The following is an 11,951-nucleotide window of genomic DNA, read 5'->3' as shown; positions in this document are numbered from 1 at the left end:
CCGAAAGACGCTAAACAGAACAGGGCTGGTTCAGGTTTTGTTGAGACCGGAGGGCAAAGAGAGAGCGCAGACAGACCTGCAGAGATTTGACATTTGAAAAATGTAAAGAGAGACTGAAAGACCATGTGAGACATTAAAAAAGTGTTAATGGCGCCAACCAGCAATATCAAATACATCTTTTCATGCATGATGCACAGTGAACGCAAGGGCTGTAGCTACCATTGAGGACGCGTAAGTCATGTCCTCTGTGTTTTTTTCTGGGAGTACAGACCTGAGATGTTGCCTGCTCTAATCAATATTTCAGATATTTCCCTCAAGAGTTGGTGGAGACCAAAGCACAGCTAGAAGCAAAGCGAATATTGGACTTACGTTCTCCAGGTGGCCAGAAACAAGACTCCAAGTTAATGCTCTGTTTTTCCTGGATGTGTACATAAGAAACTAAAGTTCACTAGATCTTGTTTTTAATTTGATAATATATCAATGCTGTGTTTACAGCATGTTTCCGCTGACCCCAAGTGGCCAAAAAAGACAGCTAATGCAGGTTTAATGCTACGCTAATTATATATGTTGCATTGATTTAAAGTGGAAAACAATCTTGGATTTTTTTTTAGATTAAAAAAATAATAATAATATTGAACAATATCAAAATTCATAGAATTTCTGACTGAATTTTCAGGTCAAGACGCTCATGACCTCGTTTTTAAAAGCTGTGCTGCGCCCTGGAGAGGAACCACTGAGCAAGCAGTTATTTGTTCCCGATCAAAAAAAAAACTTTGAACTTTGAACACAGTCACAAGTTCAAACATCTGCTTTCTGATTTAGCCTTGTGTTGTGTCGCTTGACGGTTTTGCTTGGCAATGGAAAAAATTAACAGTGCTCCTTCCTTTAATCGTTCCTCTGGGAACGAGGAACTGAAAACACAGAAAGACAGTGATAAAACCAGCCTGACTCGTGCACAGTGGAGTCAACACAATGGAGACATGAACTGGACAACATTTCGTTAATTTCATGAAATGTGCACATTTAAAAGTGCAGAAGTGACTCAGCTGCTTACTGCTTGTTGGGTTTTTTTGGGGTATTGGTCCTGTCTTTGGTTAAATGTATACAAAGGGTGTCACTTAATGTAACTTCCCTTTTAGTATTGTAAACTGTATATAGCTTATAATGTACAGTAACTGTAGTTGTAAGCACACCATAATTATATATAATGGACATTTTAGAAATATTAAGTATTCATTCTTTATATGTATTAATGAAGTATGTATTCATTTAGACTTTGAACATACTTAGAAAGAATCAAAGCTTTTTTATTAAAACATGATTACAGCAATGTCACACTGTTATTAATCATTAATTAAGCTTTTATATGCCAGTTACAGATGTAATTAATCAACACGTCTGCACAACTACATTATAAATCTGATAATAAACAGTTTATGAAGTGTTAATATACTGCTTATACATGCTAAACAGTTGGGGTTAAAGTAAAGAGTCATCAATTTTTAATTTCAATAATGAAGAATAAACTTTGATGAGTTTTTACCAACGTCTCAATCTATCAGAGGGATCCACCTCCTTCATTCTTGTAAGTGCACTTCAGTCGTTATTTTCCTCAGATTAGTCTTTGTGTTTCTTTTGGCTCATTCACGGCTTTGGATGCACTGTAGGTATTATAAGGATGATTTTACTGTAAACACTTGTTTGCCTGTCCTCTTCATGTGATGTATGTGTGCATGTGCAGTCACTTGTTTGTTCAGGCCTCTCGATGGACCTGCCAAGGACTTTTCCAGTAAAGGTCATTTCCACAGAAACTCCGCAGCTATCTTCAGCATCACAGCGTTGCTCCTTGGTGACTCCATCTGATGCCCAGATGTCAGACCTGAGCTGCTGTGAGGTCACTGCATAAGCGGCCAATCAAATCTCTGGATTTATCAGTTGGAAAAATACGGAGCTGAATCTGTAACTTCGGTCTGATTCACCTGTGTACTTAAATGCCTGGAAAAAGAGCCTCTGTGAAAGCTTTTGTAAATACTGTATGTCCCTCAACATTTAATGTAAACTTTTAGATTTTCAGAGCTTTCCTGAGTTTTAAAGCACATTTAAGCAGAATAACCAGACTTTTCTAAATATGTAGCTGAGGACTGCTGTATCGGTGAATGGCGCAAGTCCATTATTCGCTCTCCTTTTAGCTCTGGACTCCATCTCCTGAGAGAAATGTTTGGCTCTTTAGCTGCTAAATGCTCCACTTTGTTCATCAGCCAGTTGCTAACTTTGTCCGTCTCCACTTTGTTTGCTGGTCAGGTAGCGTACAGCGACGTTTTAGAGCTTATTGTCTGAAAACAGCTGCCTTTTGTACGCCGATATGACGCATGCTACATAGAGCTGCGAAGAGCTTCAGTCGCCATGTGATCCATTGTTAATATAAAAATATTAAGTATAGCAGCTTTAATTTCCATCCTGTTGATGGTTAGATTCTGAGTCCCATTGATTCGGTGCACAGAATACAAGACATATAAAGTATGTAAAATGTCTGGTTACAAAAGGGCAAAGTGACTGAGTTCAGTAGAGATTATGCAGCTATCTGTTTCAGTGTTACATTAATAATATAGTCTTAATTAGAATCCGCAGGGCAATTTACACTAAATTGCAGAGGTGTACAGAGGCGTTTCTAATATTTAGTCTCCCATCATTAACATAAACGTTCTGAGCAGAATATTAAAACTCCCCTCAGTGCGGCACAGTACAATTTTCACAGCACTACGCACTACAGCCCCCATAATGACCATGAAATTGAATCAACACCTCTCACCTGACCTTAACTCGTCAGGAAGGTTGGATATATTGCAGGGCTGCTGTGTATACTGCATTTAAAATGTTGCTCACATACACCCGGAGAAATGACTGAGCAGAGCAGTACAAAACAGTGTGTTTATTTCATTTTGACGACCACTGATATCTATCTAAGTGTTTCATAGGGCAGGTCAGCATATGTGTGCATGTGTGTGTGTGCAGTTTGCGCAGAGCTTTGGATGAACATCAGTCAGCCCGTCGCTGGATAACGTGCAGCTGAGGAGTCTGATAAGAAGTCATTGAGCCTTTTAACAGGAACCAGAGCAAAGAGCAGAAAACGGCACATGAGGCTTTCCTCTGTACTGATCGGCTCAGAATAGCACGCTGCTGAGCACAGGAAGGACCGGAGAATTTAAACAGAAAGCCTTTTCTCTGCTTTTCTCTGGAACACAGAAATTGTTTTTCCTGAAATGTTCCCATAACGGAAAGCGCTGAGTTGTTATATGGTACCTATTAAGTAGCTATCTTTATACCACTTTGTTTGGCCCATGAGAGAATATTTACAAGAAATTAATAATAACTTCCACCATTTACACTGATTAATGCCAAACAAAATGTCCCATGCTGTCCGACTGCATTAATATGTTTTATAGCGGTACCCAGATAAAAGTATACTTTCTGCTGCTGTGCTTTGGTCCAGCGAAACCTCTCTGATGTGTTTCCCTTCGGTTTACTTACAGGACATCACTGAGCAGCTCCAGCACACTGTGAGATGTCAGGAAGGGTGTTGCCATGTGTGATATTGTGCTGCAGGTGCCAAGTATTTCCACTGAACTGGTGTTGGTGGATTTAATGTTACCCGCTGTTGTCTTAATGCCCTCGTTGAAATGGAAGCAGCTGGCGCACAAAGCAGAGTGCACATGAGTAAGCTGATGTACGTGCACATAGTGTAACATCAATTCCCTCCTAAGCCAAAGCTTACACACCAGCACTGGTGTTTATTCTTTATTCAGGGGTCCGTACGAGACAAGAACAATAAAAAGACTAGAATCCAAGCCACATAGTGTCAGCAAAAAGCATGATGGAAGTCCAACGCAAAGATCAAAAATCAAGTGAACTTACCTTAAACACACCGCAAACAGGCAACCTCCAGTGGAAACAACCCAGAGCTGTCACACATCCACTCATATCTGAATCGTGTTTTTTTCCTGTAGCTTGACAAGGCAACTAAACCCCAAATAGTCACTGTTTCCGCTCAAGAAATAACCCCACACATAACACTTTTTCACTTTTTTGCAGAGTCAGATGAGAGGATCAATACCACTCCCAGCAGCTAGCGGCTGGTTAGCTTAGCCTAACATAAATCCCTTACTTAGTTGAGCAGATTGATACTACCCCTATTACCTTAGCATCATAACAGCTAGCTTGACTCTGTCCAATAGTAAAATCAGATATAATGTGTTAGTTAGCAAGATTTTGTTACCTTTGACTGGCTTTTTCCAGTCTGTATGCTAAGCTAAACTAACCAGCTGCTAGCTTCATATTATGGACATGAGAGCGGTATTGATCCTCTCATCTGACTCCGCAAAAAAGTGATAAAACATTTATGTGTGGGTCTATTTCTTGGACAGCAGCAGTGACTAGTGGAGGTCTTGTTGCACATAAATCCCCATAAAACTGTTCTAAATATCAAAATGTCAAACTGATTCTCACAAAGAGCGATGAACAGAAACACACACACACACACACACACACACACACACACACACACACACACACACACACACATTAATGGGATCTAGTAGTTTCCTTTCTGTCTGCAGGTATTATTTTCTTCATGTTATGGCACAACAGCTCCACTCTCTGGTTGTATTTTAATATAAAATAAAGGCCCACTGCAGAAATTCAGATAATGAGCAGACTGACTTTGCTGTTAGCGTCCCTCAAATTGCTCCTGTGGAAAAAGCGCTGACATACAGTTGGCTGACAATAAAAGCCGAGTGGTGTATCAACAAGACCTCACAGACGTCTCTGTGCTTTCTGTGATTTATGTAAAGGTCATTGTCAGAGCCTCTCCTTTGTGTGTGGATTTCAGGTAATGACAAGCTTGAGCAGTTTAAGTGAAAATCAGAGAGGAAGTGCATGTTGTAATGATCAAGGTTGCATCAGGGTGAAGCCGTGACGTAATCGTGACTCAGAGAGATCAAACGTAGAGATAGCGAGCTGAGCTCTCGTGGGCGGCCATGAGATGTTCTCCTCTGTGTCGGGCAGGAGCAGCAGCAAGCTCTTTAACTGAGAAGGGGGCGTGCAGATGAATGTTTATTTAGCAACTTGAACTCATCACTCACACAAAGTGCTGTCATCAGAATCTGTGCCCAGGAAAGATCAACACAAACTGGTAATTTGAGGGAAGTTTTAGAGGTAATTACATCCCCGGTGTGTGATTCATTCAGGTGTGAGCTCAGGACAACGTTGTTTAGAGTGGGATCCTGGAATATTATATGAGGAATATTTTGACATTTCAACAGATGGAAATGATAAAACGCTGCAAAGAGAGTAAAATATATAGAAACACTATAATATAACCGAGCATCGCTGCCTCCTTTTAATATAACAAAACCAGATCGTGAATAGTACATTTCTTCCTTAAATGGTTAAATAATGAGCTCAAATACTATAATATTCTTATTTCTTAACATATAATTTCATTAGGAATGAAGTAAGACAGGATCCACTACAGTTCAGAGCAAAATACTGTACTTTTTAAGCTATATTTTATACAAAATATGAGTTCATAAAATATTACAGTTTGTTTTGAAAACTAGTAAAGTGCAACTTAGTCAGCAATAATAATGTAATCATATAATAGAAAATATTCTAACACTCACAGAGGACAATTTTCTGCATAATAAGTACTTTTACTTTTGATATTTTAAGTACCTGTTGCCAAAAATGCTTATGTAGTTTGATAGTATTTTCATTGTGGGACTTTCTCTGCTAATGGAGTATTTCTGCAGCGTGGTGTTGCTCCTTCTTCTTAAGCAGTGGTGCAGGAAGTATCCAGATCCTTTACTTGAAACAAGCTCTAGTTTATATAAAATAACAAATGCTATAAAAATAGAAATATTTTAAAAAGGCCAGAAAATATTCAAATCTGTATTCACATAACTGATGTGAAGTAACCTGCTTAATTAAATCCTCTTTTATCTCACTGAAAATGTAAATTCGTAATGAAACTGAGTCGATTACATTAGTCAGCATGTCATTCTTTATCATTGCCACAAGAGGGAGCTGTCAGTCTAACTAAGGTCAAACCTCTGCTGTTCTCTCAGCTGCAGGATACTGAACAGCTGCCAATGGTCTGAACTAAAAACACTCTCCAATGCATTAAAATCAGGTGACTTTATGAAGCTTTGCTCCCAATTTTTTTCTGCTGTGTCATCCCAGAATTAAACAGCAGTTTGTACCACTGCATGCACAGATTTTTCTTTTAAGCGTTCAAACCTCTGTGGCACCTGGATGTTGCTCTGCTCCTTAAATCATAGCTAATGCCTCCTGGGATCGTTACCAAAAAGCCATTTCACCTCTCCAGCCAATAATACCTTCCCCTTCTCAGTCTCTGCAGGAGATCACTTTCTAAAGTGCAGATTAGACGGCCATGGACGGAGGTTATTGACTTTGCAGTGTCTCTGTCTCTTCTACCTTGTGAGTGCCAGCCTAAAAAATACACCAGCTTCACCCTGAACTAAAGACTGAAAACAGAAAAGCTTCTACAATCAAAACAGCGATGCACTGAATCTTAACAAGGCTAACAGATGGATGTCTGTATGGTGAATGTGTTCTTTTCATGTGCATTGACTTAAAAGCCTTAAGTCAGGAAGAGTCCACCGACACGCTCTGTGCGGCTGCACTTAGATGACGCACTTTGAGCTAAATGCTAACATATGCTTGCTAACATGATTAGCAGGTATAATGTTTACCTTGTTTACTGTCTTAGTTTAGGGGAATCATGAAAGTAGTTACAAACATCACCTGGAATCACGAATGTCTGCACCAAATTTTATGTCAATCAATGGAGTAGGTCTTAGATATTACACTGGATATATGAAGTTTGACCTGCTGAGGGCGCTAGAGGATCAAGTCAGGGCATCATCAAAGTCATATGATTCATCCTCTGGTAAACATGAATATCTTTTCTCTGTATTTCATTCATAATTCTTGCAATCCATCCAATAGTTACAGAGATATTTCAGTCTGGACCACAGTGGTGGACGGACCAACAGATCATCCCTACAGCCACGAGCATGGCTAATGATCTTCAGTTAGCCAGCTGGTTAGCTGCAATGCCGGCAGCCATGTTTCCTGCTCAGCAGTCGTCCAACACAGACTGGGTTCACACACACAATTGCTGCTGTTATCAGACAGTATTATTTTCTGCCTTTTGTTTCTTAAAAATTCGATGCCTGGACACGATGCTGGGCAGGATAAGGTCTAGAAATCACAGAAAGGTAAATCCTGCGTCTGATAAACAGGATGCTGTATATAAAACTTTCTGCTCGTATGATTGATTGAACTCTCTGCCTCTCTGTTTCTGTCTCTCTCGGTCAATTGCATGTGCAGACACCCACGTACTCACACACACACACACACACACACACACACACACACACACAGTGGGCTGACACATTGGTGTTGTCAGCTCAGCAGGGTGTCGGCTGGCCCAGAGAAACGCCACAGAGACACCAGGCAGGGCAGAGCGAGGGACTCCTCAGTGATGGAGCGTCGTCCGTGCACCTGTGCTTTCCTCTCCACCACGATATTTTGTCCTTGTGTTTTCTGTACTTCATGCAGCATGTAAACCTCTTTTTCCTCCATTTTCTTGTTCTCTTTGGAGATGTGCACTAATGGCCGTAAAACACATTTATAGGTTACTGTGATTTTCACAGAATTGTGCAGTGCCAGTGCCAGGCTGTGCTTTCTGATCATGAATCACTATCCCACACACCACACACTTCAGGACCTCTTCTGATCTCAAAGATACTCTTTCTTTCTTTCTCCTGCACTCACACATACATCTACGCTACACAGTGTTATAAAGAAGTTTAATTTAGACAAAGGACTGACTGGTGTAGCTGTTAGGTCATTGCTAAGTAGTAAGATCCTTAATTTCATTATAATTGATTATTAATGATGCATTAAAATGTACGTTTCATTTGATTTTCCTGCTGCAGCTGAGTTAATTTTATCTAATGCAACGTTTGGGCCGTTTAATCTATGTGGTTCCATGTATACTGATCATCACTTGTAGTAGATATATTTATAATGATCCAAGTCCACCTTCATTGAATGACAAATAATGAATATTTAGGAGGTTTTAGCTGCTCTGCTTCAAATACTCATGTGATATCTATAATATAAAGAAGAATACTGAATTGCACATCAACCTTTTGTCAAGGTGAACAGTGTTGCTCATTGACATGGCGCCTGTTGGACGTGTCGCTGCTGGGTGTTGGCACTCATACGACTGACCGTGGCTCTTAAACGTTTTTAATTACACCTGTGCTTCTCCTGCTATGTCAAAAGTCTGCAATGATTTATAGCAATTAAAGTACATGTCTGGAATAAATGGATTTTATATTGCAATTAATATAATTGTTAATAACTGTTATGCGCATATGTGCCAGTTCTGCACAGGAGCAGCCAGCGAGATGCAGCCGGTGAGATGTTTTACCCACAAACCCCCTCTCTCTCTCTCTCTTTCTCTGGAGCAGCACCATGGCAATCAGTCTTAATTATGGCCGCATGCCAAGTCAGGGCAGATGGTGGTCACCATGCCAACAAATCATGAAAATAAACCCTGTAATATCAGATTCTATTATGTTGCTTTACAGGTATTTTCCATCAATACACGCGATTTGAGGATATGTTGTGTCTCTCTGAGAGTGCAAGTATAGTTAGCATGGTGGGTATTTTGATGCAATATAATAGTAATAATAAGAATTTTCTTTGTTAAAATGACGTGTTAAACAGTAAAATAATTGATAAGAAAGTATGCTAAAATAATCTGAATATGTGAACAGACCAGGTTAAAAACAGAAAGCCAAGCAAAAATGCTACAGATATGGTAGACGAACATGGAGAGACAACATATTATGTCGATTAATTTGGAGTAGAGGTGGAAAACAAAAGTTCAAAGATTCACAGTCACTAATTATGTAGTTCCTTCACTTTTTTCTTAAGTTAAGCAGTTACATCACTAATCAAAGGCACTTCAGTAAGTGAACTCCTCATACAGCCACACTGTCACTGATTCAGACTGTGTCCAGGTTATTCGTACATCAAGAGTGTTGCTCGTCCAGGTTGTCACATTTTGGACTTAATAGATTATATTTGTTTCTGTGGCTTTCACTGAGCTGCAGACAATCTCTGAAGTATCACCCGCGCTACATTTGAACTTTGCACTGAAGAAACTAAATCAGACGTAGAAACACTGGTGTGTCCCATCGGGCTGAATCACAATTAGCAGCATTTTCCAGCTGAAAGACGTGTGGCAAGCAGCACTTTGATATGTGAATTTTCAAAGCGACGTGAGGGAACAAAGAGCTCTGACAGAACAGATGCATTGTTAGAAACAGCTGCAAAATGATTTAATGTGAGGAGGACAAAATGAGGACAATTCAAATAACATGTGGAAGACATATAACCCACTTTTTGCCCAAACTGTTGTCTGTATGTATATTTATATTTCTTTCTCTTTACTGTTCTCGTTGCTTCATCATCCCGTGCATCTCACCTCTTTGTTGTTTTTACAAGTGACCTGAGGCATCACAGGATTTGATGTTTTGTAAGACCCAGAAGGGTTTAAGGTTTTTGAATTATTAAAATCCCTCCATGCTCAATTTTGAGCCGCCTGTCTCCACACGGACGCAAACGCGTGAGCGCAGGCAAAATCCTGCAGCGTTCTTATCCATCAATCCTCCTCCTGAAAACAACACACACACACACACACACACACACACACACACACACACACACACATGTTCATCCCATCCTTGTCTGTGTCTGGGAGACTTTTGGTGGCAGCCTGTTGTATTTTTAATGCCTCCTTTCTTTCCCAGCTGTGTTTGATGAATGTTTGATTCGACCTCCCATGGCCTTAGAGAATATGACCGTGCCCGGCCCACCAGGCCACAGAGGCCCTGAAATATTCACATCCAGGAGCTGCTGAGTGGACTCCTGTTTCTGATGGCCTTTTTAAAGCCAATAACGCACCTGCAGTGACCCCATCCATGAGACCGAATCACATCAATGAGGCTTGCCGGAGGGAAATCCAGCGTGAAAGTCAGGGTTCGCGTGTGTGTGTGTGTCCTTTTGTGTTTCTGTCTTTGCATCCTGCGCTGCCTCTGTCAGATTTGTGACGTCCGTTCCTGAAACAGTCGGCTGCAGTTCAGAAGTCTGTCTGCCTTCATGAAGGGCAAAGTTTCAGCCACTACTTTAGATTATCCTCCTGGGGATACTGAACATCTCTTATGTTAAGAGAGAATGGGTTATTATTCACCGCCAGCTGCATTTAACACACACACACACACACACACACACACACACACACACACTTTCCCTCTCTAATGAAATGTGACAAGCTGGAATCCTGTGATCTCCACTCTTTTCATTTTCTATCCATTTGTAGTAGCTCATCTTTAACCCCCCTCTGATTTCACATTTCTTTCATATGAAATCTTGCTTTCTGTCAGATGGAAGCTTTCCTCAATCAAAGAGGGTTTTTTTTTTTTTTTTTTTTTTTCCCAAGTGAGTCTCCCCGTATTAGACTGTGAGGGACCAACTTGTTGAGATCAAAGATGGATACATGTGATCAGACATCAATATGTTCATTATCTCTAAATATGAAGCACACTGATGGGTTAAAAGCCACACAGTTTGTGTTTAAACGGAGGTGAGTGACTAAAAACACAAACATCACATCCATCATGGACAAAGTTTGGGTTCACTTCTGATATTACACATGATTTGCTGTGTGATGTTGGAGGAATGTGCTTCTCTGAAAGGCACCAAAAATATGATGGTTTCAGTATTTTTTGACAAATTAACCAAAACTAATTCACCAAAAATATCAGGATATAAAAATGTCTGATTGAACGGTATAAATAATAAAACAAAATATTACAATTTCAGCATTAATCCTTGTTTCATGGGCATTAATCCCATCTCCAAACTCTGAATTATACTTTAACTAAAATTAGATTAGATTAAATAAAGTTTTATTTACAGGCCTGGGTTTTAAGTGATTGGCACTTACATTTCTGTCATCTCTGCTCTGTTACTTAACTGTGAACTTTCTAATAAAGGCATTAAATACCACCTTAAAGAAACATTATTTTATTTTACTTTATTTTAAGCAATTACTACAACCTTTTTAGAAATTACTTATCTTAATTATACAGTTGTACTGCACTGTGTTCAAAACTCTGACATTAAAGTGGAGTAATAAAGAGCACAGTTTTGCCCAGAATTCGACTAAATCTCTTATTTATGAACCTTTGAGCGAAATTTATTCAGAAAGCAAAACAATCATCACACCAGAGCTCTCAGTTACAAAGGCAGATAAGAGAATGGGTACTCAAGCAAATTAGTACTGCACTGCAATGGAGTTAGGGGAATTGTAAGAGACAATTCATCATTAGAAATGATGCTTGAGCCCACATTTCTCATAATGCAACTCAATAACATCTTTCATTAGACTGTCCCTGATTCAAAAATGCATGTGTGTCAAACTCCAAATCTGGCCTTTGCAACAGTTTGGTACTCCTCATGATGTTTACAGAGAGTCCCTTTAACAATTCACTTCAAAGCGCTTTACTCAGAAGATAGCATCAATCAGAGATGGGGAGTCAACATCAACAGTTTTTGCATGGAAAATCGGTGTTTGAAGTCATTTCTCAGTACTTTCTCAGTACAACCCTTCTGCTCCTCTTGAAGCCTCACAGCTTTTTGTTTCTTTGAGAGAAAGAAGAGAAGGTATCAGCATGATCATCAATGAAGCCTCTCCTGAGCAGATTAAATAAAGCTTTATTTAAAGGCCCATGAATACCTCTTAAAACCAGAAAATAAAGCTTTTGAATCATCATCTTTTCTTTTTTTTTTCC

Source organism: Chaetodon auriga, chromosome 19 (genome assembly GCF_051107435.1).
Source record: "Chaetodon auriga isolate fChaAug3 chromosome 19, fChaAug3.hap1, whole genome shotgun sequence".
Lineage (NCBI taxonomy): Eukaryota > Metazoa > Chordata > Actinopteri > Chaetodontiformes > Chaetodontidae > Chaetodon > Chaetodon auriga.
The sequence above is the reverse complement of the archived record's forward strand: the minus strand, read 5'-3'. Positions refer to the sequence as shown.